Source organism: Haematobia irritans, chromosome 4 (assembly GCF_050003625.1).
Source record: "Haematobia irritans isolate KBUSLIRL chromosome 4, ASM5000362v1, whole genome shotgun sequence".
NCBI classification, from domain to species: Eukaryota; Metazoa; Arthropoda; class Insecta; order Diptera; family Muscidae; genus Haematobia; species Haematobia irritans.
The window spans coordinates 92539887-92548834 of record NC_134400.1 but is presented as its reverse complement, the minus strand read 5'-3'; the positions used below and the strand labels follow the sequence as shown (position 1 = coordinate 92548834).

Sequence of the window (8948 nt, the reverse complement as noted above, 5' to 3'; positions counted from 1 at the left end):
AATTTTGCACAGGGAGTAGAATTAGCATTGTAGGTATACGTGCCAAATTTGGTTGAAATCGGTTCAGATTTAGATATATCTCCCATATATAGCTTTCGCCCGATTTACACTCATATGACCACAGAGGCCAATTTTTAACTCCGATTTAGTTGAAATTTTGCACAAGGAGTAGAATTAGCATTGTAGCTAATTTGGTTGACATTGGTTCAGATTTAGATTTAGCTCCCATATATATGTTTTTCTGATTTCGACCAACATTTTTCTTGTAAAATCGCCACTGCTTAGTCGAAAAGTTGTAAAAATGACTCTAATTTTCCTAAACTTCTAATGCATATATATATCGAGCGATAAATCATAAATAAACTTTTTCGAAGTTTCTTTAAAATTGCTTCAGATTTAAATGTTTCCCATATTTATACCCTTCACCACTACTGTGGTACAGGGTATAATAAGTTTGTGCATTTGTATGTAACGCCAAGAAATAGTGGTCATAGACCCATCTTTTACTATACCGATCGGCTTAGAATTAAATTCTGAGTCGATTTAGCGATGTCCGTCTGTCTGTCTGTCTGTCCGTCCGTCTGTCTGTATATGTAATTTTGTGCACAAAGTACAGCTCGCAATTTAAGTCCGATCGTCCTCAAATTTGACATAGGGCCGTTTCGTGGGACAGAGACAATCTCTATTGGTTTTGGAAAAAATCGGTTCAGATTTAGATATAGCGCCATATATATTTATCCCCGATTTGGTCATAGTTATCGTGTTTATCAACCGATTTTCTTGAAATACCGTACATCCAAATATTTTATGAATCTCGAAAATCCTGCAAAATATCAGCCAAATCGGTTCAGATTTAGATATAGCTCCCATATATATCTTTCGTCCGATTTAGACTCATATGACCACAGAAGCCAAAGTTTACTACCGATCTTCGTGAAATTTTGCACAGAGGGTAGAATTGACATTCTGCCAATGCTTGGTATATATGATTGAAATCGGTTCAAATTTAGATATAGCTCCCACATATATTTTTCGTCCGATTTGAACTTATATGGCCACAAAAGCCAGAGTTTTGCGTGATTTGCTTCAAATTTTCCACAAGGGGTACATTTAATAGTATCGTTAAGTGTGTCAAGTTTTGTTAAAATCGGTTCAGATTTAGATATAGCTCACTTATATATCTTTCGCCCGATTTCTCAAAAGCCCGAGTTTTGCCCTGACTTACTTCAAATTTTGCACAAGCGGTACTTTTAACGATACTATTGTATGTGCCAAATATGGTCAAAATCGATTCACATTTAGATATAGCTTCCATATATATCTTTCGTCCAATTTGAACTTATATGGCCTCAAAATCCAGGGTTTTGCCGTGATTTGCTTCAAATTTCGCACAAGGAGTACGTTTAGTAGTATCGGTAATTGTGCCAAATTTGGTTGAAATCGGTTTAGATTTAGATATGGCTCCCATATATATCTTCCGTCCGATTTGCACTCATACGACCAGGGGGGCCAAAGTTATACTCCCATTTACGTGAAATTTCGCATAGATAGCAGAATTATTATTTTAACTATACATGTCAAATTTAGTCAAAATCGGTTCAGATTGTATATAGCTCCCATATATACGTACACCAGAGTTGGGGAAATATGGTAGACTGTTACATATTTTAGACCCATTTTCAATGGAAGTTTTCTCCAATTAACTGGATTTAAATTTTAAATGTAGAGATTTTGTAGAAGTAAAAAAATTTCTCCTTTATATAGCTTCCAGAAAATGTGAAGTAGTTGAGATGGTAACACAAATTTTGGATTACATAGGGGTGAAGGGTATAGTATAGTCGGCCCGCCCGACTTTAGACTTTACTTACTTGTTTTTTTTTTTTTTTTTTTAATTTTTTGTTTGTTTTGTTATTAAAGCTTACAGACTAACATTAATATATTACAATATATACATAGGGTTTGTTATTATGTTAAGTATTTAGTAATAATGTAATCTTTTTCTTTATATTATATTTCTCTTTTGACAAATCGAGATAATTATAGAATTTATTGAATTCATTACAAAGTCGGAGAATCGGATATTTGTTTTCAAAGTTCGTTCGGAAGTATTCAATGTGAAGCAGTTCAAAGTTGCGGGTAGGTCTTAACGGTACATTGAACGATATATTGTTAATAAGGAAATCAGATTTAAATCTTCCGTTAATTACATCAACCGTAAAACAGATATTTAGCATGGTACGTAATTTGACAAGTAATAGTCTTTCTTTGTAAGACGGCAAGGTTTGAGGTGTCCAGTTATTCCGACGTAAACAAAACAGTAAAAAATGCTACAGATTCAATACGATTGCAATGAATTTGGTGCTGTGGGTCTCAAATTACAGATCCATATTCCAGGATAGGACGCACAAGTATAGTAAGTATTCTTTAACAATATGGGCGAATGCTTGGGGTCATTATCTTGTTCCAGACCCAGTTTTTAGGCGGATTCGGCCAAATTATTCTTCAGAGTGTTTCAACTATCTATTTTGTGTATATTTCCTTCAAGAAATGTAAGGTTTCCAACGCCGTTTGCATGCCACATATCGATGTCTCCATTCGAAAGTACGTAAAAAGTGAATTTTACAGGAAACAAGTTCAAATTTTTTTTCTTTGGAATTTCTCAAAAACCGTATGGGATAAAACTTTCCTTTTTTCGGTCTTAAAGTCTTATTATAGATTTTTTTTGGTACATACGAACTCAAAATAATGGCAATAGAACATGACTAAAAAAATTCTTAGACCACAGCAGACCGAACAAAGCTTTTTGCCCTATTTGGATTGGACATTTTTTAAAATTTAATGATGAATATTGTAGGCGACATGATGATGTACCAAAGAATCAATAAGGAACCAACGACGTCTCTACAGAAGAAAAACAATGATTTAGTGGAAGAATTAATTAAACAAAACATGATTCCAACTCCAGTGAAAAATCATTAATTTATTATTATAAAATTTTTTAAAACTTTAGTCACAGGTTACGTACAATATTAACCATAACTTTTAATAGAAGTGTTCAATAAATTCGAACTTTTGACACATAGATCCGATTAAAAAACAACAAACTCCATCAAAACATACTAAGTCGACTTAGCGTACTCTGGAATGAGGGCATCTATATATCTTTCGCCCGATTTACACTCGTATGGCCCAAGATGTAAAAATTTTACTCCGATCTACGGCAATTTTGCACAGAGTGTAGAATTAACGTTCTTATTTTCCGAGCCAAATTTTATTGAAATCGGTTCAGATTTAGATATAACTCCACATAGTGGTCAGGGAATAATAACTTTGATCTGCCAAAAAATGTGCCTACCAGAAATATTGATTTTAGACCCCATAAAATATATACCGATCGACTCAGAATCACCTCCTGAGTCGATCTAGCGCTTGGTGTCCGTCCGTCCGTCTGTCCACCCGTCCGTCCATGTATTTGTTGTTCGCAGGATTCCGGTCGCAATTATTAACCGATTTTGATGAAATTTCGTATGTGGCGTTTTTTGGTACAGAGACGAACGCAATTGAATTTGGAAAAAAATCAGATCAAATTTAGATAAAGCTCCCATACATATGTATCGTCCGATTTCGATAAATTTGGGTCAGATTGCGTTTATTTACTAACCCATTTTCTCAAATTTGGCCATAAGTTTCTTATTTATCAACCGATCTGACTCAAAGTTGGCCAAATCTAGTTTTCTATAGCACTTACTATATGTGCAAAAACTCATCGAAAGCGGTTCAGATTTAGCTATAGCTCCCATATATATATCGCCCGATTTTCACAAACTTGGCCATAAAACCCTTATTTATCAGCCAATATTACTCAAACTTGGCTTACTCTAATCTTCTATAGCACTGACTCTATGTGCACAATATCATCCAAATCGGTTCAGATTTAGATATAGCTGACATATATATGTAGCGCCCGATTTTCAAAAATTTTCCCCTTATAACCTTATTTTTGACCATAGTGGCCTCATTTATTAACCGATCTTACTCAAATTTAGCATTAGGTAATCTCCTTTACTATCAACAAAACCTGCAAAATATAATCCAAATCGGTTCAGATTTAGACATAGCTTCCATATATATGTATGGCCAGTTTTTGAAAAAATTACCCCTTCCAAATTTATTTCTGACCATAATAGCCTTATTTAGTACCCAATATTACTCTAATCTCGCACAAGGTAACCTTATGTGGTATCGACCAAATCTGGGAAATATCATATATGTACGCCAGAGAAGGGGAAATAGGGTAGAATGTTTCATATTTTACACCCATTTTCAATGGGAGTTTCCTCCAATTGACTCGATAGTTTCCACAGAGAATACATTTAATATGCTATTTTAGTGTGTCATCTTGATCTAATAAAATACCCACATTTTATACAAAATTCTGTGATGATTTCCATATATCGTAGTCATATCCCACACACTGTAATGCCAAACTTTCCACAGAATGGTCGAATTTTAAATAAAGCTCCGACTTGTGCAAATATCGCCCGAATCTTGGCGCGATATTTGCACCACATATCTTGGCGAGATTTAACCAATATCCTTGTAAAATCGCAACTGCTGAGAAGAAAAAATTGTAAATATTACTCAACTTGTCCTATATCTCGAATACACATGTATAGCCTGATAAATCATAAATGCTCTTTTGTACAATTGCAAAATTGCTCTAGCTTTATATTTCCCACAAAGAAAAAAATTTCACGAAAAATTTTCCAATTAAAATTTTAATTGAGTTTTAAAAAATATTCAATTAAACATTTAATTGAATCAACAAATTTTTTAATTGAAACAAAAATCAATCACAAAAATTAATAGTATCAATTAATTTTTTAATTGGATCAATTAATTTTTTAATTGACCTTCAATTAATTTTTTAATTGATACTATCATTTCTGCACACAAAAAAAAAATTTTCTGATTCAATCACGAAATTAATTGATCCAATTAATTTTTTAATTAAAATGTCTTCAATCACGAAAATGATAGTATCAATCAGAGTTTTAATTGGGTATAGAAAAAATTCTTGATTAAAAAATTAATTGATTTCATTACAAAATTTCAATTAATTTTTTAATTGATTCAATTAAAAATTTAATTGTTGTTGATTGCAAAACTCAATTAATTTATTAATTAAAAAAGGTAACTACTTTCAATTACATTTTGAATTGGCTTAGAATTTTTATATGGATTAACAATTGATTGTTTGAAAAAAAAAAATTTTAATTAAAAATTTAAAAAAAATGTTCATCACGTTTTTAACTGACTTAGTCTTCCGAATTTGATTAAAAAGTTAAGTGTATCAATTAATTTTTTAATTAAAAATTTTAAAATTTTCAATCATTGATTTAATTAACTTAATGTTTCTATCATGATTAAAAAGTTAATTGTATCAATTAATTTATTAATTGAAAAAATTTTCAACTTCAATTAACTTTTTAATTGGAAATATTTTGGTGATATTTTTTTCTGTGTGTGATTGAAGACATTTCAATTAAAAAATTAATTGGATCAATTAATTTCGTGATTGAATCAGAAAAAAATTTTTTTGTGTGCATATTTATACCCTGCGCCACGCTGTGGAACAGGGTATTATAAGTTAGTGCATATGTTTGTAACACCCAGAAGGAGACGATATAGACACATGGTGTCTTTGGCAATAATGCTCAGGGTGGGTCCCTGAGTCGATATAACCATGTCCGTCCGTCCGTCCGTCCGTCCGTCCGTCCGTCCGTCTGTCTGTGAACACATTTTTGTGATCAAAGTCTAGGTCGCAATTTAAGTCCAATCGCCTTCAAATTTGGCATATGTTCCTAATTTGGGTCAGAATAGAACCCTATTGATTTTGGAAGAAATCGGTTCAGATTTAGATATAGCTCCCATATATATCTTTCGCCCGATATGCACTAATATGGACCCAGCAGCCAAAGTTTTATACCGATTTGCTTGAAATTTTACACAAACATAACACTTAGTCGTATAGTCAAGTGCGCAAAATTTGATGGAAATCGGTTCAGATTTAGATATAGCTCCCATATATATCTTTCGCCCGATATGGACTTATAAGGTCCCAGAAGCCTGATTTTTGGCCGAATTTGGTTGAAATTTTGCACTATGAGTACAATTAGTGGTATAGTCAAGTGTGCAAAATTTTATTGAAATCGGTTCAGATTTAGATATAGCTCCCATATATATCTTTCGCCCGATATGGACTAATATGGTCCTAAAAGCCAGAGTTTTGGCCCAATTTGGTTGAAATTTTGCACAGTGAGTAGATTTAGCATTGTAGCTATGCGTGCCAAATTTGGTTGAAATCGATTCAGATTTAGATATAGCTCCCATATATATATCGTTCGACCGATTTACACTCAATTGACCACAGTGGCCAATCTTTTAATCCGATTTAATTGAAATTTTACACAGGGAGTAGAATTAGCATTGTAGCTATGCGTGCCAAATTTGGTTGAAATCGATTCAGATTTAGATATAGCTCCCATATATATGTTTTTCTGATTTCCACAAAAATGGTCAAAATACCAACATTTTCCTTGTAAAATCGCCACTCCTTAGTCCAGAAGTTGTATAAATGACTCTAACAGAGAATGAAGCCGACCCATTTTTGTCGGCGGCGGCTAATACTAATTTTTTGCCTCCGGCGGCGGCGGCTTGATGACTAAGCCGATATAAATTTGTCTTATCGACGGCGGACAATTATCCATAATAAAATCAATTTGATGTTATCCGAATGGTAATGAGATTAGTTGTACAACTTATCTTACAATCACATTTAAACATAATTCAAATGTTCTGAGCCAAATTTTTGCAAAATTATTATAGCAACTTGATACTGACGGATTTTGGGTGGAAAATTAAACATTTTGACAAAAAATGCAACCATTATTAATAATTTTTTCTGATTCAAATCAATATTTTTGATTCATTGGCGGCTAACTTTGAGTCGAGATGAGTCGACAAATTCGGCGACGGCTTCGACTGGTAAAAACTAGTCGGCGGCGGCTAAAATCGGCGGCGCGACTCGGCGGCTTCATTCTCTGGACTCTAATTTTCCTAAACTTCTAATACATATATATCGAGCGATAAATCAAAAATAAACTTTTGCGAAGTTTCCTTAAAATTGCTTCAGATTTAAATGTTTCCCATATTTTTTTAGTAACATCGTGTTCCACCCTCACTGAAAAAACAGTGAACCCTTTTTCATTGCAAAATGAACTAAACTGTAGTAATATTGACCATGATTTAGCCCTTAAGATTTTTTTCAACTTGTCTAGTTTATAATTTTCTTAAATTTTAGTTCATCTATAACATTGTAGTTTAGTTCATTTTTACAACACCATAAGATTTATATACCCCTACCAAGTTAAAAAGTCAGTATTATTTTGGTTTACTTGCTTATTTTGTGGGAAACCCGATAATAAAAATTGGTTAACAGTCTCTTTAAAATGTCGACGACTAAACTATTTTTAAATCAATCATTCCACAGTACAGAGAAATTAAATAATTAAAGGAACAACAAACCGTTTTACTATTATGAAAATTTTCATACATTAAAATTAAACTTTCTTTAAGCAAAAGTACTTTATTATAAAAAGTTATGATTAAAGTTCATAATACAAAGTTTTTTTGTGAATAAAAATTATGACCACGTGGAACAGAGAGTAGTTCATTTGAACCCGCTGTTTGGACATTTTGACTTATCCTTTTTTTATTCATCGTAGGTAGTTTTTTCACATATCTTGCTGGAAAAAATGGAAACAAAAATGAAAATTGTTAAAAATTAACACCATGTAATGAAATATAATTTTTAATTCTTCATTTTAGCTTGTAACTTACCATATTTGGGGCATTTTATCAAATGGTGTAAAGAATTCAACTTTTCTTTGGAAAACGTATCTCATAAAATTTGTACCTGAAACAATTAGAGAAATAATGAAGTATTCTAAATAAACTCATAAAACTGTGTTGTTATCGATGTGAAGGATATAACAAAATTAATATTCTAGTTGAAAGAAAGCCAAAGTTTTAATATAAAACTTACCAATTCTCTATTAAATTGTACGCCGAGGGGAAATATAAAAAGTTGTCCAAATTTATTTGGGTTACTCTGAAATTAAATATTAAATAAAATTATTAAATAAGTTTTCAAAATATCTAATGAAAAAAATAATAATATGCATTAAAAACCAAATATTCTTGATAACCCTAGACATCATCATTCGTCAAAATGACGACACGTAATTTCATTTTCGATTTAAAATGCATTTTAGTCTATTGGGAAATGGTAAATTTAAGTTATACTAATTCGACCGTTTTATGAATTTTTGTTTTATACTAATTAAAACCAAATTGAATAAGAAAATAAACTCAAGTTTGGTTCACTTTTTCGCTCACGATGAAAATTTAGCGTCTTGAAATGAGCCGTAGTCAAAATGACGAAGGCTGACGTTAATATACAAAAAATAAGGATGAGTGTCCAGTGTTAAAAGAAAGTTAAAGAATCCTTACCAATTCACTATTAAATTACAGGCAAAGGAGTACTAAAAATTTGTCCAAATGTTTAAGGGGTTATTCTGAAATTAAATATTTGTTTTTACATTAAAAATATTACATTGGTTTCCAAAAAATTTGATTAAAGAAATACTAAAATAAGGCATTAAAAACCTGTAATTTTGATGATAAAAAGGTCACAAAAACGTAAATATTCTAGTTAAAATAAAGCCAATTTTTAAAAGAAAACTTACCAATTCTCTATTTTTTATTTGTTCGAATCCATCTGGAGTTGCTCTGAAATTAAATATTGTTTTTACAACAAAGAAAAACATTAAACTGGTTTCCAAAAAAATTAATTAACAAATAATAATATACATAAAAAATATTCT

At 31.7% G+C, this 8948-nt stretch overlaps 1 long non-coding RNA gene across 1 annotated transcript; it reads right to left on the bottom strand.

Moving 5' to 3' along the window:
* Positions 1-7713: 7713 nt before the first annotated feature.
* Positions 7714-8162, bottom strand: LOC142232755 (uncharacterized). Its single transcript, XR_012721196.1, has 3 exons — positions 8108-8162; positions 7903-7978; positions 7714-7808 (listed from the first exon to the last, which is right to left on the bottom strand). It is a non-coding gene; the product is annotated as an uncharacterized LOC142232755 (long non-coding RNA).
* Positions 8163-8948: the final 786 nt, after the last annotated feature.